General features: G+C 46.8%; 21 non-coding genes and 2 pseudogenes across 21 annotated transcripts; all 23 read right to left on the bottom strand.

Annotated features, from left to right (window-relative positions):
- Positions 1-198: 198 nt before the first annotated feature.
- Positions 199-317, bottom strand: LOC148187092 (5S ribosomal RNA). The gene has a single exon (XR_015779346.1). It is a non-coding gene; the product is annotated as a 5S ribosomal RNA (ribosomal RNA).
- Positions 318-784: 467 nt separating this feature from the next.
- On the bottom strand, positions 785-903 carry LOC148187091 (5S ribosomal RNA). The gene has a single exon (XR_015779345.1). It is a non-coding gene; the product is annotated as a 5S ribosomal RNA (ribosomal RNA).
- Positions 904-1,374: 471 nt separating this feature from the next.
- Positions 1,375-1,493, bottom strand: LOC148187090 (5S ribosomal RNA). The gene has a single exon (XR_015779304.1). It is a non-coding gene; the product is annotated as a 5S ribosomal RNA (ribosomal RNA).
- A 468-nt stretch (positions 1,494-1,961) lies between these two features.
- LOC148187089 (5S ribosomal RNA) lies at positions 1,962-2,080 on the bottom strand. Its single transcript, XR_015779344.1, has one exon. It is a non-coding gene; the product is annotated as a 5S ribosomal RNA (ribosomal RNA).
- Positions 2,081-2,552: 472 nt separating this feature from the next.
- On the bottom strand, positions 2,553-2,671 carry LOC148187088 (5S ribosomal RNA). The gene has a single exon (XR_015779343.1). It is a non-coding gene; the product is annotated as a 5S ribosomal RNA (ribosomal RNA).
- A 471-nt stretch (positions 2,672-3,142) lies between these two features.
- Positions 3,143-3,261, bottom strand: LOC148187087 (5S ribosomal RNA). The gene has a single exon (XR_015779287.1). It is a non-coding gene; the product is annotated as a 5S ribosomal RNA (ribosomal RNA).
- A 469-nt stretch (positions 3,262-3,730) lies between these two features.
- LOC148187086 (5S ribosomal RNA) lies at positions 3,731-3,849 on the bottom strand. The gene has a single exon (XR_015779341.1). It is a non-coding gene; the product is annotated as a 5S ribosomal RNA (ribosomal RNA).
- A 465-nt stretch (positions 3,850-4,314) lies between these two features.
- LOC148187085 (5S ribosomal RNA) lies at positions 4,315-4,432 on the bottom strand. Its single transcript, XR_015779293.1, has one exon. It is a non-coding gene; the product is annotated as a 5S ribosomal RNA (ribosomal RNA).
- A 470-nt stretch (positions 4,433-4,902) lies between these two features.
- On the bottom strand, positions 4,903-5,020 carry LOC148187084 (5S ribosomal RNA). The gene has a single exon (XR_015779292.1). It is a non-coding gene; the product is annotated as a 5S ribosomal RNA (ribosomal RNA).
- A 464-nt stretch (positions 5,021-5,484) lies between these two features.
- LOC148187083 (5S ribosomal RNA) lies at positions 5,485-5,603 on the bottom strand. The gene has a single exon (XR_015779340.1). It is a non-coding gene; the product is annotated as a 5S ribosomal RNA (ribosomal RNA).
- A 470-nt stretch (positions 5,604-6,073) lies between these two features.
- Positions 6,074-6,191, bottom strand: LOC148187082 (5S ribosomal RNA). The gene has a single exon (XR_015779291.1). It is a non-coding gene; the product is annotated as a 5S ribosomal RNA (ribosomal RNA).
- A 465-nt stretch (positions 6,192-6,656) lies between these two features.
- Positions 6,657-6,774, bottom strand: LOC148187081 (5S ribosomal RNA). Its single transcript, XR_015779305.1, has one exon. It is a non-coding gene; the product is annotated as a 5S ribosomal RNA (ribosomal RNA).
- Positions 6,775-7,238: 464 nt separating this feature from the next.
- Positions 7,239-7,357, bottom strand: LOC148187080 (5S ribosomal RNA; annotated as a pseudogene).
- A 467-nt stretch (positions 7,358-7,824) lies between these two features.
- LOC148187079 (5S ribosomal RNA) lies at positions 7,825-7,942 on the bottom strand (annotated as a pseudogene).
- Positions 7,943-8,411: 469 nt separating this feature from the next.
- Positions 8,412-8,529, bottom strand: LOC148187078 (5S ribosomal RNA). The gene has a single exon (XR_015779308.1). It is a non-coding gene; the product is annotated as a 5S ribosomal RNA (ribosomal RNA).
- Positions 8,530-8,997: 468 nt separating this feature from the next.
- Positions 8,998-9,115, bottom strand: LOC148187077 (5S ribosomal RNA). Its single transcript, XR_015779290.1, has one exon. It is a non-coding gene; the product is annotated as a 5S ribosomal RNA (ribosomal RNA).
- Positions 9,116-9,587: 472 nt separating this feature from the next.
- Positions 9,588-9,706, bottom strand: LOC148187076 (5S ribosomal RNA). Its single transcript, XR_015779339.1, has one exon. It is a non-coding gene; the product is annotated as a 5S ribosomal RNA (ribosomal RNA).
- A 471-nt stretch (positions 9,707-10,177) lies between these two features.
- Positions 10,178-10,296, bottom strand: LOC148187075 (5S ribosomal RNA). The gene has a single exon (XR_015779338.1). It is a non-coding gene; the product is annotated as a 5S ribosomal RNA (ribosomal RNA).
- Positions 10,297-10,767: 471 nt separating this feature from the next.
- LOC148187074 (5S ribosomal RNA) lies at positions 10,768-10,886 on the bottom strand. Its single transcript, XR_015779337.1, has one exon. It is a non-coding gene; the product is annotated as a 5S ribosomal RNA (ribosomal RNA).
- A 466-nt stretch (positions 10,887-11,352) lies between these two features.
- LOC148187073 (5S ribosomal RNA) lies at positions 11,353-11,471 on the bottom strand. Its single transcript, XR_015779336.1, has one exon. It is a non-coding gene; the product is annotated as a 5S ribosomal RNA (ribosomal RNA).
- Positions 11,472-11,937: 466 nt separating this feature from the next.
- LOC148187072 (5S ribosomal RNA) lies at positions 11,938-12,056 on the bottom strand. The gene has a single exon (XR_015779335.1). It is a non-coding gene; the product is annotated as a 5S ribosomal RNA (ribosomal RNA).
- Positions 12,057-12,529: 473 nt separating this feature from the next.
- LOC148187071 (5S ribosomal RNA) lies at positions 12,530-12,647 on the bottom strand. Its single transcript, XR_015779289.1, has one exon. It is a non-coding gene; the product is annotated as a 5S ribosomal RNA (ribosomal RNA).
- A 473-nt stretch (positions 12,648-13,120) lies between these two features.
- Positions 13,121-13,239, bottom strand: LOC148187070 (5S ribosomal RNA). The gene has a single exon (XR_015779334.1). It is a non-coding gene; the product is annotated as a 5S ribosomal RNA (ribosomal RNA).
- Positions 13,240-19,462: the final 6,223 nt, after the last annotated feature.

Raw genomic sequence — 19,462 nt, 5'->3', positions numbered from 1 at the left:
CATTCCTGTAGTTTACTTTTAAAAGTTTTGAATTTTCCACTGTGAATCGGCGTACGCTGACCCATTGATTTTGTTGGTGGTCATTCTGCGGCCTACTCGTCACATTGGGTTTTTTTTTTTGTTGTTTTTTTTATCTGTTCTGTGTCCGCTGGGAAAGCGGCAGCAGCACCCTCTGCCGGTGAAAAGCCAGAACTAAAAAGCTTACAGCACCAGGTATTCCCAGGCGGTCTCCCATCCAAGTACTGACCTGGCCCGACCCTGCTTAGCTTCCGAGATCGGACGAGATCGGGCGTGTTCAGGGTGGTATGGCCGTAAGCGACAGAATGAGTGACACACAAGCTATTTACAGATGGACGGGACAACCGACTTCCAAATTGTGAGCTCTGTGGCCAAAGTTTGTCATGTTTGTTTGGAAGTGTAAGCAAATACTAGAGAATAGCACTGTGAGGCTAAACCCAACAGACGCACGCCACGCTGCCAGTGTAGCGCGATAAGGCTTGTTTTAAGCATTTAAACGTGTCCAGTGCCTTGCGGCCAAACTACGCGGCAGGAGTCTGCCCTGGTCTGAGGTCCCAAAGCTGAAGCTGATTTCATTCCTGTAGTTTACTTTTAAAAGTTTTGAATTTTCCACTGTGAATCGGCGTACGCTGACCCATTGATTTTGTTGGTGGTCATTCTGTGGCCTACTCGTCGCATTGTTTTGTTTTTGTTGTTTTTTATCTGTTCTGTGTCCGCTGGGAAAGCGGCAGCAGCACCCTCTGCCGGTGAAAAGCCAGAACTAAAAAGCTTACAGCACCAGGTATTCCCAGGCGGTCTCCCATCCAAGTACTGACCTGGCCCGACCCTGCTTAGCTTCCGAGATCGGACGAGATCGGGCGTGTTCAGGGTGGTATGGCCGTAAGCGACAGAATGAGTGACACACAAGCTATTTACAGATGGACGGGACAACCGACTTCCAAATTGTGAGCTCTGTGGCCAAAGTTTGTCATGTTTGTTTGGAAGTGTAAGCAAATACTAGAGAATAGCACTGTGAGGCTAAACCCAACAGACGCACGCGTCACGCTGCCAGTGTAGCGCGATAAGGCTTGTTTTAAGCATTTAAACGTGTCCAGTGCCTTGCGGCCAAACTACGCGGCAGGAGTCTGCCCTGGTCTGAGGTCCCAAAGCTGAAGCTGATTTCATTCCTGTAGTTTACTTTTAAAAGTTTTGAATTTTCCACTGTGAATCGGGCTTCGCTTGTCCATTTATTTTTTTGGTGGTCATTCTGCGGCCTTCTCGTCAAATTTGTTTTTTTTTTTGTTGTTTTTTACCTGTTCTGTGTCCACTGGGAAAGCGGCAGCAGCACCCTCTGCCGGTGAAAAGCCAGAACTAAAAAGCTTACAGCACCAGGTATTCCCAGGCGGTCTCCCATCCAAGTACTGACCTGGCCCGACCCTGCTTAGCTTCCGAGATCGGACGAGATCGGGCGTGTTCAGGGTGGTATGGCCGTGCGACTGAATGAGTGACATACAAGCTATTTACTGATGGACGGGACATCCGACTTCCAAATTGTGAGCTCTGTGGCCAAAGTTTGTCATGTTTGTTTGGAAGTGTAAGCAAATACTAGAGAATAGCACTGTGAGGCTAAACCCAACAGACGCACGCCACGCTGCCAGTGTAGCGCGATAAGGCTTGTTTTAAGCATTTAAGCGTGTCCAGTGCCTTGCGGCCAAACTACGCGGCAGGAGTCTGCCCTGGTCTGAGGTCCCAAAGCTGAAGCTGATTTCATTCCTGTAGTTTACTTTTAAAAGTTTTGAATTTTCCACTGTGAATCGGCGTACGCTGACCCATTGATTTTGTTGGTGGTCATTCTGTGGCCTACTCGTCACATTGTTTTTTTTTTTTTGTTGTTTTTTTTCTGTTCTGTGTCCACTGGGAAAGCGGCAGCAGCACTCTCTGCCGGTGAAAAGCCAGAACTAAAAAGCTTACAGCACCAGGTATTCCCAGGCGGTCTCCCATCCAAGTACTGACCTGGCCCGACCCTGCTTAGCTTCCGAGATCGGACGAGATCGGGCGTGTTCAGGGTGGTATGGCCGTAAGCGACAGAATGAGTGACACACAAGCTATTTACAGATGGACGGGACAACCGACTTCCAAATTGTGAGCTCTGTGGCCAAAGTTTGTCATGTTTGTTTGGAAGTGTAAGCAAATACTAGAGAATAGCACTGTGAGGCTAAACCCAACAGACGCACGCCACGCTGCCAGTGTAGCGCGATAAGGCTTGTTTTAAGCATTTAAGCGTGTCCAGTGCCTTGCGGCCAAACTACGCGGCAGGAGTCTGCCCTGGTCTGAGGTCCCAAAGCTGAAGCTGATTTCATTCCTGTAGTTTACTTTTAAAAGTTTTGAATTTTCCACTGTGAATCGGCGTACGCTGACCCATTGATTTTGTTGGTGGTCATTCTGTGGCCTACTCGTCACATTGTTTTTTTTTTTTGTTGTTTTTTTTTATCTGTTCTGTGTCCACTGGGAAAGCGGCAGCAGCACCCTCTGCCGGTGAAAAGCCAGAACTAAAAAGCTTACAGCACCAGGTATTCCCAGGCGGTCTCCCATCCAAGTACTGACCTGGCCCGACCCTGCTTAGCTTCCGAGATCGGACGAGATCGGGCGTGTTCAGGGTGGTATGGCCGTAAGCGACAGAATGAGTGACACACAAGCTATTTACAGATGGACGGGACAACCGACTTCCAAATTGTGAGCTCTGTGGCCAAAGTTTGTCATGTTTGTTTGGAAGTGTAAGCAAATACTAGAGAATAGCACTGTGAGGCTAAACCCAACAGACGCACGTCACGCTGCCAGTGTAGCGCGATAAGGCTTGTTTTAAGCATTTAAGCGTGTCCAGTGCCTTGCGGCCAAACTACGCGGCAGGAGTCTGCCCTGGTCTGAGGTCCCAAAGCTGAAGCTGATTTCATTCCTGTAGTTTACTTTTAAAAGTTTTGAATTTTCCACTGTGAATCGGCGTACGCTGACCCATTGATTTTGTTGGTGGTCATTCTGTGGCCTACTCGTCACATTGTTTTTTTTTTTTGTTGTTTTTTTTATCTGTTCTGTGTCCACTGGGAAAGCGGCAGCAGCACCCTCTGCCGGTGAAAAGCCAGAACTAAAAAGCTTACAGCACCAGGTATTCCCAGGCGGTCTCCCATCCAAGTACTGACCTGGCCCGACCCTGCTTAGCTTCCGAGATCGGACGAGATCGGGCGTGCTCAGGGTGGTATGGCCGTAAGCGACAGAATGAGTGACACACAAGCTATTTACAGATGGACGGGACAACCGACTTCCAAATTGTGAGCTCTGTGGCCAAAGTTTGTCATGTTTGTTTGGAAGTGTAAGCAAATACTAGAGAATAGCACTGTGAGGCTAAACCCAACAGACGCACGTCCACGCTGCCAGTGTAGCGCGATAAGGCTTGTTTTAAGCATTTAAGCGTGTCCAGTGCCTTGCGGCCAAACTACGCGGCAGGAGTCTGCCCTGGTCTGAGGTCCCAAAGCTGAAGCTGATTTCATTCCTGTAGTTTACTTTTAAAAGTTTTGAATTTTCCACTGTGAATCGGCGTACGCTGACCCATTGATTTTGTTGGTGGTCATTCTGTGGCCTACTCGTCACATTGTTTTTTTTTGTTGTTTTTTTTATCTGTTCTGTGTCCACTGGGAAAGCGGCAGCAGCACCCTCTGCCGGTGAAAAGCCAGAACTAAAAAGCTTACAGCACCAGGTATTCCCAGGCGGTCTCCCATCCAAGTACTGACCTGGCCCGACCCTGCTTAGCTTCCGAGATCGGACGAGATCGGGCGTGTTCAGGGTGGTATGGCCGTAAGCGACAGAACGAGTGACACACAAGCTATTTACAGATGGACGGGACAACCGACTTCCAAATTGTGAGCTCTGTGGCCAAAGTTTGTCATGTTTGTTTGGAAGTGTAAGCAAATACTAGAGAATAGCACTGTGAGGCTAAACCCAACAGGCGCACGTCACGCTGCCAGTGTAGCGATAAGGCTTGTTTTAAGCATTTAAGCGTGTCCAGTGCCTTGCGGCCAAACTACGCGGCAGGAGTCTGCCCTGGTCTGAGGTCCCAAAGCTGAAGCTGATTTCATTCCTGTAGTGTACTTTTAAAAGTTTTGAATTTTCCACTGTGAATCGGGCGACGCTGACCCATTGATTTTGTTGGTGGTCATTCTGTGGCCTACTCGTCACATTGTTTTTTTTTGTTTTTTTTTTATCTGTTCTGTGTCCACTGGGAAAGCGGCAGCAGCACCCTCTGCCGGTGAAAAGCCAGAACTAAAAAGCTTACAGCACCAGGTATTCCCAGGCGGTCTCCCATCCAAGTACTGACCTGGCCCGACCCTGCTTAGCTTCCGAGATCGGACGAGATCGGGCGTGTTCAGGGTGGTATGGCCGTAGCGACAGAATGAGTGACACACAAGCTATTTACAGATGGACGGGACAACCGACTTCCAAATTGTGAGCTCTGTGGCCAAAGTTTGTCATGTTTGTTTGGAAGTGTAAGCAAATACTAGAGAATAGCACTGTGAGGCTAAACCCAACAGACGCACGTCACGCTGCCAGTGTAGCGCGATAAGGCTTGTTTTAAGCATTTAAGCGCGTCCAGTGCCTTGCGGCCAAACTACGCGGCAGGAGTCTGCCCTGGTCTGAGGTCCCAAAGCTGAAGCTGATTTCATTCCTGTAGTTTACTTTTAAAAGTTTTGAATTTTCCACTGTGAATCGGCGTACGCTGACCCATTGATTTTGTTGGTGGTCATTCTGCGGCCTACTCGTCACGTTGTTTTTTTTTTTTTTTGTTTTTTTTATTTTTTTTTTTTCCACTGGGAAAGCGGCTGCAGTACCCTCTGCCGGTGAAAAGCCAGAACTAAAAGCTTACAGCACCAGGTATTCCCAGGCGGTCTCCCATCCAAGTACTGACCTGGCCCGACCCTGCTTAGCTTCCGAGATCGGACGAGATCGGGCGTGTTCAGGGTGGTATGGCCGTAGCGACAGAATGAGTGACACACAAGCTATTTACAGATGGACGGGACAACCGACTTCCAAATTGTGAGCTCTGTGGCCAAAGTTTGTCATGTTTGTTTGGAAGTGTAAGCAAATACTAGAGAATAGCACTGTGAGGCTAAACCCAACAGACGCACGTCACGCTGCCAGTGTAGCGCGATAAGGCTTGTTTTAAGCATTTAAGCGTGTCCAGTGCCTTGCGGCCAAACTACGCGGCAGGAGTCTGCCCTGGTCTGAGGTCCCAAAGCTGAAGCTGATTTCATTCCTGTAGTTTACTTTTAAAAGTTTTGAATTTTCCACTGTGAATCGGCGTACGCTGACCCATTGATTTTGTTGGTGGTCATTCTGTGGCCTACTCGTCACATTGTTTTTTGTTTTTTTTTTATCTGTTCTGTGTCCACTGGGAAAGCGGCAGCAGCACCCTCTGCCGGTGAAAAGCCAGAACTAAAAAGCTTACAGCACCAGGTATTCCCAGGCGGTCTCCCATCCAAGTACTGACCTGGCCCGACCCTGCTTAGCTTCCGAGATCGGACGAGATCGGGCGTGTTCAGGGTGGTATGGCCGTAAGCGACAGAATGAGTGACACACAAGCTATTTACAGATGGACGGGACAACCGACTTCCAAATTGTGAGCTCTGTGGCCAAAGTTTGTAATGTTTGTTTGTAAGTGTAAGCAAATACAAGAGAATACCACTGTGAGGCGAAACCCAACAGACGCACCTCACGCCGCCAGTGTAGCGCGATAAGGCTTGTTTTAAGCATTTAAACGTGTCCAGTGCCTTGCGGCCAAACTACGCGGCAGGAGTCTGCCCTGGTCTGAGGTCCCAAAGCTGAAGCTGATTTCATTCCTGTAGTTTACTTTTAAAAGTTTTGAATTTTCCACTGTGAATCGGCGTACGCTGACCCATTGATTTTGTTGGTGGTCATTCTGTGGCCTACTCGTCACATTGTTTTTTTTTTTGTTGTTTTTTTTATCTGTTCTGTGTCCACTGGGAAAGCGGCAGCAGCACCCTCTGCCGGTGAAAAGCCAGAACTAAAAAGCTTACAGCACCAGGTATTCCCAGGCGGTCTCCCATCCAAGTACTGACCTGGCCCGACCCTGCTTAGCTTCCGAGATCGGACGAGATCGGGCGTGTTCAGGGTGGTATGGCCGTAGCGACAGAATGAGTGACACACAAGCTATTTACAGATGGACGGGACAACCGACTTCCAAATTGTGAGCTCTGTGGCCAAAGTTTGTCATGTTTGTTTGGAAGTGTAAGCAAATACTAGAGAATAGCACTGTGAGGCTAAACCAAAAAGACGCACGTCCACGCTGCCAGTGTAGCGCGATAAGGCTTGTTTTAAGCATTTAAGCGTGTCCAGTGCCTTGCGGCCAAACTACGCGGCAGGAGTCTGCCCTGGTCTGAGGTCCAAAAGCTGAAGCTGATTTCATTCCTGTAGTTTACTTTTAAAAGTTTTGAATTTTCCACTGTGAATCGGCGTACGCTGACCCATTGATTTTGTTGGTGGTCATTCTGTGGCCTACTCGTCACATTGTTTTTTGGTTGTTTTTTATCTGTTCTGTGTCCACTGGGAAAGCGGCAGCAGCACCCTCTGCCGGTGAAAAGCCAGAACTAAAAAGCTTACAGCACCAGGTATTCCCAGGCGGTCTCCCATCCAAGTACTGACCTGGCCCGACCCTGCTTAGCTTCCGAGATCGGACGAGATCGGGCGAGTTCAGGGTGGTATGGCCGTAGCGACAGAATGAGTGACACACAAGCTATTTACAGATGGACGGGACAACCGACTTCCAAATTGTGAGCTCTGTGGCCAAAGTTTGTCATGTTTGTTTGGAAGTGTAAGCAAATACTAGAGAATAGCACTGTGAGGCTAAACCCAACAGACGCACGTCACGCTGCCAGTGTAGCGCGATAAGGCTTGTTTTAAGCATTTAAACGTGTCCAGTGCCTTGCGGCCAAACTACGCGGCAGGAGTCTGCCCTGGTCTGAGGTCCCAAAGCTGAAGCTGATTTCATTCCTGTAGTTTACTTTTAAAAGTTTTGAATTTTCCACTGTGAATCGGCGTACGCTGACCCATTGATTTTGTTGGTGGTCATTCTGCGGCCTACTCGTCACATTGGTTTTTTTTTTTTTTTTATCTGTTCTGTGTCCACTGGGAAAGCGGCAGCAGCACCCTCTGCCGGTGAAAAGCCAGAACTAAAAAGCTTACAGCACCAGGTATTCCCAGGCGGTCTCCCATCCAAGTACTGACCTGGCCCGAGCCTGGTTAGCTTCTGAGAGCGGACGAGGTCGGGCGTGTTCAGGGTGGTGTGGGTGTGAGCGACAGAACGAGTGACACACAAGCTATTTACAGATGGACGGGACAACCGACTTCCAAATTGTGAGCTCTGTGGCCAAAGTTTGTCATGTTTGTTTGGAAGTGTAAGCAAATACTAGAGAATAGCACTGTGAGGCTAAACCCAACAGACGCACGCGTCACGCTGCCAGTGTAGCGATAAGGCTTGTTTTAAGCATTTAACCTTGTCCAGTGCCTTGCGGCCAAACTACGCGGCAGGAGTCTGCCCTGGTCTGAGGTCCCAAAGCTGAAGCTGATTTCATTCCTGTAGTTTACTTTTAAAAGTTTTGAATTTTCCACTGTGAATCGGCGTACGCTGACCCATTGATTTTGTTGGTGGTCATTCTGTGGCCTACTCGTCACATTGTTTTTTTTTTTTGTTTTTTTATCTGTTCTGTGTCCACTGGGAAAGCGGCAGCAGCACCCTCTGCCGGTGAAAAGCCAGAACTAAAAAGCTTACAGCACCAGGTATTCCCAGGCGGTCTCCCATCCAAGTACTGACCTGGCCCGACCCAGATTAGCTTCCGAGATCGGACGAGATCGGGCGTGTTCAGGGTGGTATGGCCGTAGCGACAGAATGAGTGACACACAAGCTATTTACAGATGGACGGGACAACCGACTTCCAAATTGTGAGCTCTGTGGCCAAAGTTTGTATTGTTTGTTTGGAAGTGTAAGCAAATACTAGAGAATAGCCCTTTGAGGCTAAACCCAAAAGACGACCGTCACGCTGCCAGTGTAGCGCGATAAGGCTTGTTTTAAGCATTTAAACGTGTCCAGTGCCTTGCGGCCAAACCACGCGGCAGGAGTCTGCCCTGGTCTGAGGTCCCAAAGCTGAAGCTGATTTCATTCCTGTAGTTTACTTTTAAAAGTTTTGAATTTTCCACTGTGAATCGGCGTACGCTGACCCATTGATTTTGTTGGTGGTCATTTTGCGGCCTTCTCGTCACATTGGTTTTTTTTTTGTTGTTGTTTTATCTGTTCTGTGTCCACTGGGAAAGCGGCAGCAGCACCCTCTGCCGGTGAAAAGCCAGAACTAAAAAGCTTACAGCACCAGGTATTCCCAGGCGGTCTCCCATCCAAGTACTGACCTGGCCCGACCCTGCTTAGCTTCCAAGATCGGACGAGATCGGGCGTGTTCAGGGTGGTATGGCCGTAGCGACAGAATGAGTGACACACAAGCTATTTACAGATGGACGGGACAACCGACTTCCAAATTGTGAGCTCTGTGGCCAAAGTTTGTCATGTTTGTTTGGAAGTGTAAGCAAATACTAGAGAATAGCACTGTGAGGCTAAACCCAACAGACGCACGCCACGCTGCCAGTGTAGCGATAAGGCTTGTTTTAAGCATTTAAACGTGTCCAGTGCCTTGCGGCCAAACTACGCGGCAGGAGTCTGCCCTGGTCTGAGGTCCCAAAGCTGAAGCTGATTTCATTCCTGTAGTTTACTTTTAAAAGTTTTGAATTTTCCACTGTGAATCGGCGTACGCTGACCCATTGATTTTGTTGGTGGTCATTCTGCGGCCTACTCGTCACATTGTTTTTTTTTTTTGTTGTTTTTTTATCTTTTCTGTGTCCACTGGGAAAGCGGCAGCAGCACCCTCTGCCGGTGAAAAGCCAGAACTAAAAAGCTTACAGCACCAGGTATTCCCAGGCGGTCTCCCATCCAAGTACTGACCTGGCCCGACCCTGCTTAGCTTCCGAGATCGGACGAGATCGGGCGTGTTCAGGGTGGTATGGCCGTAGCGACAGAATGAGTGACACACAAGCTATTTACAGATGGACGGGACAACCGACTTCCAAATTGTGAGCTCTGTGGCCAAAGTTTGTCATGTTTGTTTGGAAGTGTAAGCAAATACTAGAGAATAGCACTGTGAGGCTAAACCCAACAGACGCACGTCACGCTGCCAGTGTAGCGCGATAAGGCTTGTTTTAAGCATTTAAACGTGTCCAGTGCCTTGCGGCCAAACTACGCGGCAGGAGTCTGCCCTGGTCTGAGGTCCCAAAGCTGAAGCTGATTTCATTCCTGTAGTTTACTTTTAAAAGTTTTGAATTTTCCACTGTGAATCGGCGTACGCTGACCCATTGATTTTGTTGGTGGTCATTCTGCGGCCTACTCGTCACATTGTTTTTTTTTTTTTGTTGTTTTTTTTATCTGTTCTGTGTCCACTGGGAAAGCGGCAGCAGCACCCTCTGCCGGTGAAAAGCCAGAACTAAAAAGCTTACAGCACCAGGTATTCCCAGGCGGTCTCCCATCCAAGTACTGACCTGGCCCGACCCTGCTTAGCTTCCGAGATCGGACGAGATCGGGCGTGTTCAGGGTGGTATGGCCGTAAGCGACAGAACGAGTGACACACAAGCTATTTACAGATGGACGGGACAACCGACTTCCAAATTGTGAGCTCTGTGGCCAAAGTTTGTCATGTTTGTTTGGAAGTGTAAGCAAATACTAGAGAATAGCACTGTGAGGCTAAACCCAACAGACGCACGTCACGCTGCCAGTGTAGCGCGATAAGGCTTGTTTTAAGCATTTAAACGTGTCCAGTGCCTTGCGGCCAAACTACGCGGCAGGAGTCTGCCCTGGTCTGAGGTCCCAAAGCTGAAGCTGATTTCATTCCTGTAGTTTACTTTTAAAAGTTTTGAATTTTCCACTGTGAATCGGCGTACGCTGACCCATTGATTTTGTTGGTGGTCATTCTGCGGCCTACTCGTCACATTGTTTTTTTTTTTTGTTGTTTTTTTTATCTGTTCTGTGTCCACTGGGAAAGCGGCAGCAGCACCCTCTGCCGGTGAAAAGCCAGAACTAAAAAGCTTACAGCACCAGGTATTCCCAGGCGGTCTCCCATCCAAGTACTGACCTGGCCCGACCCTGCTTAGCTTCCGAGATCGGACGAGATCGGGCGTGTTCAGGGTGGTATGGCCGTAAGCGACAGAATGAGTGACACACAAGCTATTTACAGATGGACGGGACAACCGACTTCCAAATTGTGAGCTCTGTGGCCAAAGTTTGTCATGTTTGTTTGGAAGTGTAAGCAAATACTAGAGAATAGCACTGTGAGGCTAAACCCAACAGACGCACGTCACGCTGCCAGTGTAGCGCGATAAGGCTTGTTTTAAGCATTTAAACGTGTCCAGTGCCTTGCGGCCAAACTACGCGGCAGGAGTCTGCCCTGGTCTGAGGTCCCAAAGCTGAAGCTGATTTCCTGCCTGTCGTTTACTTTTACACTGTTTGAGTTTTCCACTGTGAATCGGCGTACGCTGACCCATTGTTTTTTTTGGTGGTCTTTTTGTGGCCTTCTTTTTACTTTGTTTTTTTTTTTTGTTGTTTTTTTTATCTGTTCTGTGTCCACTGGGAAAGCGGCAGCAGCACCCTCTGCCGGTGAAAAGCCAGAACTAAAAAGCTTACAGCACCAGGTATTCCCAGGCGGTCTCCCATCCAAGTACTGACCTGGCCCGACCCTGCTTAGCTTCCGAGATCGGACGAGATCGGGCGTGTTCAGGGTGGTATGGCCGTAAGCGACAGAATGAGTGACACACAAGCTATTTACAGATGGACGGGACAACCGACTTCCAAATTGTGAGCTCTGTGGCCAAAGTTTGTCATGTTTGTTTGGAAGTGTAATCAAATACTAGAGAATAGCACTGTGAGGCTAAACCCAACAGACGCACGCCACGCTGCCAGTGTAGCGCGATAAGGCTTGTTTTAAGCATTTAACGTGTCCAGTGCCTTGCGGCCAAACTACGCGGCAGGAGTCTGCCCTGGTCTGAGGTCCCAAAGCTGAAGCTGATTTCATTCCTGTAGTTTACTTTTAAAAGTTTTGAATTTTCCACTGTGAATCGGCGTACGCTGACCCATTGATTTTGTTGGTGGTCATTCTGTGGCCTACTCGTCACATTGTTTTTTTTTTGTTGTTTTTTATCTGTTCTGTGTCCACTGGGAAAGCGGCAGCAGCACCCTCTGCCGGTGAAAAGCCAGAACTAAAAAGCTTACAGCACCAGGTATTCCCAGGCGGTCTCCCATCCAAGTACTGACCTGGCCCGACCCTGCTTAGCTTCCGAGATCGGACGAGATCGGGCGTGTTCAGGGTGGTATGGCCGTAAGCGACAGAATGAGTGACACACAAGCTATTTACAGATGGACGGGACAACCGACTTCCAAATTGTGAGCTCTGTGGCCAAAGTTTGTCATGTTCGTTTGGAAGTGTAAGCAAATACTAGAGAATAGCACTGTGAGGCTAAACCCAACAAACGCACGCCACGCTGCCAGTGTAGCGCGATAAGGCTTGTTTTAAGCATTTAAACGTGTCCAGTGCCTTGCGGCCAAACTACGCGGCAGGAGTCTGCCCTGGTCTGAGGTCCCAAAGCTGAAGCTGATTTCATTCCTGTAGTTTACTTTTAAAAGTTTTGAATTTTCCACTGTGAATCGGCGTACGCTGACCCATTGATTTTGTTGGTGGTCATTCTGTGGCCTACTCGTCACATTGTTTGTTTTTTTTTGTTGTTTATCTGTTCTGTGTCCACTGGGCAAGAGGCAGCAGCACCCTCTGCCGGTGAAAGGCAGGAACTAAAAGCTTACAGCACCAGGTATTCCCAGGCGGTCTCCCATCCAAGTACTGACCTGGCCCGACCCTGCTTAGCTTCCGAGATCGGACGAGATCGGGCGTGTTCAGGGTGGTATGGCCGTAAGCGACAGAATGAGTGACACACAAGCTATTTACAGATGGACGGGACAACCGACTTCCAAATTGTGAGCTCTGTGGCCAAAGTTTGTCATGTTTGTTTGGAAGTGTAAGCAAATACTAGAGAATAGCACTGTGAGGCTAAACCCAACAGACGCACGCCACGCTGCCAGTGTAGCGCGATAAGGCTTGTTATAAGCATTTAACCGTGTCCAGTGCCTTGCGGCCAAACTACGCGGCAGGAGTCTGCCCTGGTCTGAGGTCCCAAAGCTGAAGCTGATTTCATTCCTGTAGTTTACTTTTAAAAGTTTTGAATTTTCCACTGTGAATCGGCGTACGCTGACCCATTGATTTTGTTGGTGGTCATTCTGTGGCCTACTCGTCGCATTGTTTGTTTTTTTTTTTTTTTTTTTTTTTTCTGTTCTGTGTCCACTGGGAAAGCGGCAGCAGCACCCTCTGCCGGTGAAAAGCCAGAACTAAAAAGCTTACAGCACCAGGTATTCCCAGGCGGTCTCCCATCCAAGTACTGACCTGGCCCGACCCTGCTTAGCTTCCGAGATCGGACGAGATCGGGCGTGTTCAGGGTGGTATGGCCGTAGCGACAGAATGAGTGACACACAAGCTATTTACAGATGGACGGGACAACCGACTTCCAAATTGTGAGCTCTGTGGCCAAAGTTTGTCATGTTTGTTTGGAAGTGTAAGCAAATACTAGAGAATAGCACTGTGAGGCTAAACCCAACAGACGCACGTCACGCTGCCAGTGTAGCGCGATAAGGCTTGTTTTAAGCATTTAAGCGTGTCCAGTGCCTTGCGGCCAAACTACTGGCAGGAGTCTGCCCTGGTCTGAGGTCCCAAAGCTGAAGCTGATTTCATTCCTGTAGTTTACTTTTAAAAGTTTTGAATTTTCCACTGTGAATCGGCGTACGCTGACCCATTGATTTTGTTGGTGGTCATTCTGTGGCCTACTCGTCACATTGTTTTTTTTTTTTTTTGTTGTTTTTTTTGTCTGTTCTGTGTCCACTGGGAAAGCGGCAGCAGCACCCTCTGCCGGTGAAAAGCCAGAACTAAAAAGCTTACAGCACCAGGTATTCCCAGGCGGTCTCCCATCCAAGTACTGACCTGGCCCGACCCTGCTTAGCTTCCGAGATCGGACGAGATCGGGCGTGTTCAGGGTGGTATGGCCGTAAGCGACAGAATGAGTGACACACAAGCTATTTACAGATGGACGGGACAACCGACTTCCAAATTGTGAGCTCTGTGGCCAAAGTTTGTCATGTTTGTTTGGAAGTGTAAGCAAATACTAGAGAATAGCACTGTGAGGCTAAACCCAACAGACGCACGTCACGCTGCCAGTGTAGCGCGATAAGGCTTGTTTTAAGCATTTAAACGTGTCCAGTGCCTTGCGGCCAAACTACGCGGCAGGAGTCTGCCCTGGTCTGAGGTCCCAAAGCTGAAGCTGATTTCATTCCTGTAGTTTACTTTTAAAAGTTTTGAATTTTCCACTGTGAATCGACGTACGCTGACCCATTGATTTTGTTGGTGGTCATTCTGTGGCCTACTCGTCACATTGTTTTTTTTTTTTTTGTCGTTTTTTTTGTCTGTTCTGTGTCCACTGGGAAAGCGGCAGCAGCACCCTCTGCCGGTGAAAAGCCAGAACTAAAAAGCTTACAGCACCAGGTATTCCCAGGCGGTCTCCCATCCAAGTACTGATTGAGACCTATCCACACAGACTCACTGCTGTGATTGCAGCCAAAGGTGCATCTACTAAATACTGACTTGAAGGGGGTGAATAATTATGCAAACAATTATTTTCATTTATATAATTTTCTTTCATTAACATTACTTTATAGAAATCTGTTTTCAATTTGACATTAAAGAGTTTTTTCCAATAAATTTTTGTGTTAAAAAAGCTAAATTTTATTGACCATGATTGATTTATGAAAGTAATGAAAGGGTAAAACATCAAAGGGGGTGAATACTTATGATAAGCACTGTATGCTGACCCAGAGGCACCATCCCTGCAGTTTGTCGGTGATAGAGAGAAGCTGTGTACCTCCGTGAGCTCTCTGAGGCAAAACTGAAAAAGAGAACACAGCAGAACTACCTCAAGAGCTTGAAAAGGTTGGTAGCAAATTTTGTTTTTATGATGATGTCAACAGTCTAGTAACTTGTTAGTAAATGAATCTCTCGACCAAGCTTCTGTATTTTGATGCGGATTTGCTGCTGAACATTACTCCGCAGCACGACCAGTTGTTAGTACATGTACATGCTCAAATCCTCTTACTTCCCCTGACAGATTCCTGGGTTTCCACACTGTCCAAACCAACATGAGGCATGAGGATGAGGCCTTTTTTAAAGAGTGCCAGCACTTCACTGAGTTCATTGGATCTTTGCAGGAAATCATTTCCAAGCAATCGAAGAAGGAGATCACCCAGCTGAGGTTTGTTATTGTACCCATGTAAATGGTGAAGAACTGGTAGTCCTCTCTCTGTCTGCTGTAATATGATGTGTTTTTAAATATTTGTTTGTTTCTTTTGTCATAGGCACAACATGTTGATTGACAAACACCAGTTGTCAACAACAGACTGCGTGGCTGTTCTGGAGAAGGCCAAGAAGGACTTCTTGGCAGTTATGGATAAACTGTTGGTTTGTCCTGACACCCTGGGGGCTGACGAAAGGCTCTTTGTGGTGTACTACCTCTCAGCTGTTGTGATCTTGCGACACCTCCAACGACCGGGCGTGGTGGAGCACATGACCGTGAGTGTTTCCGTATTATTTTGGTCTGCATTGGCAAATTTTCCCCTGATATTTTAGTCATTAACACTACTAATTAATTTGATATCCTCATATTTTTACAGGTCAGGGAGTGGCTTTCCAGGAGAAGATGCGAATCACACTATGTCGTTGGGGTACAGGAGCACAAGACCGCAGCACAGCAAGTGGCCTCATTCGCCCTGTCAGAGCAGGAGGAGCGTGTAAGTTCATCACATTTTCTGTCAGAACCTGTCAGAACATCATTTCTGTTCCAGCAGAAAGTAATCTCAATTTCCTTTTGTCCTCTGCCAACAGTGGTTTGATGCGTACTACAGACTGGTGCGGCCAGAGCTCCAGAGAGGCACCAGGAAACGCAAGAGGGATGTGGAGGATGAGATGGATGGAGAAGAGAGATCCTTCATTTCCACTGCAGGGAGGCAGATCCACAGTGCCTCCAGTGACCTGCACAAAAGGTCCAACCTCACACCAGTGACCAGCCAGATGGCACGCAGAGTCTATGAGACGGCAACTAAAGAGTACTCTGATGCTCAAAGGTCAATGGTGGCCGATTACCTGACCCGTTCCAGCGCAACAGCGAAGAAACACAACAGCTGTGAGTCTTCTGAGGAGAGTAGCAGCCGTATTACCCGCAGCACTGCTGGTTCTTCTACTGCTGTCAGGAAGGAAATTGAGGCGTCACTTCAAACCCTGCTGGAGAAATATCCTGTCACAATTCATGGGCCAAAACCAAAACAGGAACTTCTACCGGGTGTGTCCTGTTGGCGAAAGGTGTATGAGTGCTGGGAGAAGCAGCAGCTGAAACTGTGACAAGAATATGTTCGCTGTGAGTATTTTCTTTTGACATTATTTTCACGTAAACATAATTACATGATTCAAAGTCCTAAATTATTATCTTCATGACTAACACAACTTCTTTTTTTGACAGCACTCTTCCCTTGGCATCAGCCAACACATAAGCAGCTCGCAAAATGTGTTGCAAAGCAGGCATGGGTCGGTAAAGTCGGTAGCCGACGACTTCTTGACGGGTGGAGACCCTCTGGATCTGACGTTCACATCATGAACTGCCCAAAGATTCAGAGACTTGTGAAGAAACAGAAGTGGAAAGGACTTTGCATCCCACACTCTGAAGGGAAGGGCACAAGAGTTTTCACAAAGCGCACATTGTGTACTGGTGAGGTGGTCTGTGATGATCATGGACGTGTTGTCACAGCCAGTGAGGGCCAAGAAGTGAGCAGCTGTGATTGCCACCCTGGACAGCAGACTCCAGGCCGGTTTATCAAGCGTTCAAAAAAGAAGGCCAACGTCATGCCCAAACATTTCACGTTTGAAATGGATGGAGAGGAACGACATGTGACTCTTTTCCTTGCAACCAGGACGATTTCAGCACATCAAGAAGTGTTGCTTCCCGGTGGAGTCACCGAGAAATGTTTTGGAGGAGAGGGAGGAGGGCTCCCATAATCTGCCAGACATCAGCCTTCAGTCATTCTGTTACATGTCCCAGACCCGCTGAACTGTAATCGAATACTCTTAGCCAGCCCTGAAGGCTCCATCTTGACACGCAAAGACAATAAACCAGGACTTTTCCCTCTGCCTCTATGCAAAGTGGCCTGCTCTTCACCTGCCTGCATTCTCTACAGTACAAGTATACAATGTAAATACTGTAATTACAATTATACAAAGCCACATTCTGCTGCTCTTGCTGTCATACACTTTTGCTGCTCTTACAATGTTACTGTTAGTACACATATGCACAGGTCACATACTTAAATCATCTGTCTATGCTGTTCATAATGTTACTGCTAATACACTGCCTGTTTTGATATATAATATATTCTGTCTACAGTGCACTGCATGAATACTGCACCACCTGTACATATTGTATATATGGCCTATGTACACTGCACAATGGCAACATATGTTGTGACTGTACTTTTTAAATATGTCTGTCTTAGTAAAGTGTGGTGCTGCTAATGCAATTATTTGTCTCCTGTGTATCATTTGGGGAATGTCGGCACAGGTAAGAGTGAGGGCCAGAACAAAAGCAGGGTCGTTACAGGAACGTGGCTCATCGGGGGATGGGACATGGCAGCGTCCCACAGAGCAGCAGTAGTTGCAGTAGTAGTAAGCCTGGACCCTGGCTTGCTGTGGGGGGGGGGGTTTCAAGTGGGTAGACTCATTCTGTGTAAGATACGGGTCACTGAAGGCATAAAAACCTGACAAAGTGATCACAATTATGGGGAGGTGTGTGGAGCAATATCCCCCTGGCTGAGTCTCACCTCCTACAGAAAGGCTACTGCTGTATGAGAGGGCCAGAACAAAGTGCTGGTCTGTGGGGGTCAAGTTGGTATACTAACTTGACCCCCACAGACCAGCTCTTTGTTCTGCTTAATGGCTCTTGTTTTGTTTAGGCACTCTCACACTGCAGCCTGCCTGCACACAACACTGCAGGCCCATATAGCTCACCATTGCCATCATGTGGTCAGAGCAGGTAATGCAGGGTCACCCCTGCCACCCCTGCCACTCAGACTCCATACTTGTAACATTGTAACATCTGTAACCTTTGTATTGTTACCTTAGGGAATATAAATATGGGTCATAATTTGGAATATATTTATTGGCACTTGCATTTGAAGCATTTTTTTGAAAACTTTTTGAAAATTTAGATATTCTGAAAAAAATATATATATAAAAATCATATTCTAGAAGGAAACCTACTGTGCGGAAAAAACAAACAAACAAACAATGCATTACTGTTTGTTGTACTGTGTTTATTCAGATCACACAAAAAAAAACTTGACCATGCCTTCATGCCGGTTCCCATCAACATGATCTTGTAGCTCAGCAGAATCTCCAGGGCCACAAACACCAGTGTCATCATCTTACCCCACATCCTAAACATAATCAAAAGGATCAGTTAATTAGAGTTTGTATTGAATAAACAGTTTAGAAAAAAAAAACACCTCAATGTGCTTTGAATCAAAGCAACAAAGTAAAACACTAAACTCTGACTCGGCAGCTGTAATCTATTCTGCCCGCCCTGAGCGTTAGTGTCCAGATTGGCAGATAGTTTATGAAAATAGGAGACCGTTGTGCCCGGTTTACTCACATTGCACAGAAAGTTTACCATGCCTTGAGTAGAATCTCCACAAAGGGCCACAAACACCAGTTTAAATACCTTATGAAAATAGGAGACTGTACTTGATTTTGTTGTTCATTGACACAAAGGCACTCACTCAGGCCCTGGCCTGCGCTGAGGCATGACAAGACCTGTCTGGGGAAAATTTTTTTTAAATAAATACAATTTTGTTTGGCCAAATACTGTGGAATTATCCACTCTGATGATCCCTGATGTCTGTTTATTGTGTTTTTGCCCATTTTTAGGACATCTGGTGGATTTTCAGGTGAGGGCTGACCTTGTCAGCACATGCGCTGAGGCATGACAGGACCCTTCTGGAAAAAAAAGTTTAAAAAATGAATAAATACAATTTTATTTGGCCTAACACTGCAGAGTGGTCTGTGGAATCCTTTCTTATGACCCCTCATGTCTTTTTATGGTGTTTTTGCCCATTTTCAGGACATTTGGTGCATTTTCAGCGAAGAGGAAAATGGACTCCAACATCCAATTAGGACGGCGGAGTCAATGCACGCTCCATCCAGACCCGCCCCATGGCGGGCCAGTCTAGCTCCCTCTCAAGGGAAGAACCCAAACTTGTGATTATACAAAATATATATTATATATATATATATATATATATATATATATACACACATATATACATATACACATACATATCTATACACAGCCATACCATTATAAGAAATATATAAAATATAATATTAAATTAAAAAAGCATATGAAAAAGCAATGGTTGGGGTGAGGTCAGATTAAAGTATGATTGGGGTTAGAATAAATAAAGATTAGGGTTAAATGGCAAAAGGCATATAAAGTGATGAAGGAAAACAGTGATTGAAGTAAGGGTGTAATCGAATATATTAAAATTTAGGGTTGAAATAAATAGTGATTGGAGTTAGGGTCCAATAATATTAGCGTTAGGGTCAAATTGCAAATGGTTAGGCTTATGGTTAGAGAGTGAGGGTTAAGGTTAGGGTTAGGGTTAGGGGTCAGGGTTAGGGTTAGGGCGAGAGGTTGGGTTTAGGCACGAAAGTAAATTCTTTCATTCAAGCCTAGTGGAAATGTTGTTCCTAATTTATTAATCCAGTCCCTCTCTGCTCTTCTTCTCTGGGCCATGGACCAGTGTGGATTACACTCCAGGACCGAGGCCTGAACCACATCCCAACCATGAGAGACGAAATGCTGGACAACATGTCGGTCTGTATGCTTTTGTCTAATTATATTATGTTTGTGACATGTAACCCGTACATGAATAGTATGTCTCGTTTCCCCCACATATCTCAAACTACACACTTTACACATCATCAAATAAACACAATTTTTAGTGAAAATAGTCCCCTGTAAAGCCGTCCTAAACACCTTTTGTTTATGTGAATCATACACCCATTTTAATTGTTTGAAATAATTATTCCTAGGAACAGCTCTTTGATTGACCCGTGACCTGACCTTTGCCCTTACCAAAAAATCTTGAAGATTTTTATTTTTTCGGAGCGCAGCAATAACT

The sequence above is a fragment of the Plectropomus leopardus genome, chromosome 16, assembly GCF_026936395.1.
Source record: "Plectropomus leopardus strain MGB_pleo_1.0 chromosome 16, ASM2693639v1, whole genome shotgun sequence".
NCBI classification, from domain to species: domain Eukaryota; kingdom Metazoa; phylum Chordata; class Actinopteri; order Perciformes; family Serranidae; genus Plectropomus; species Plectropomus leopardus.
Note: the sequence above shows the minus strand (reverse complement) of the source record. Positions and strands in the feature narration are given on the sequence as shown.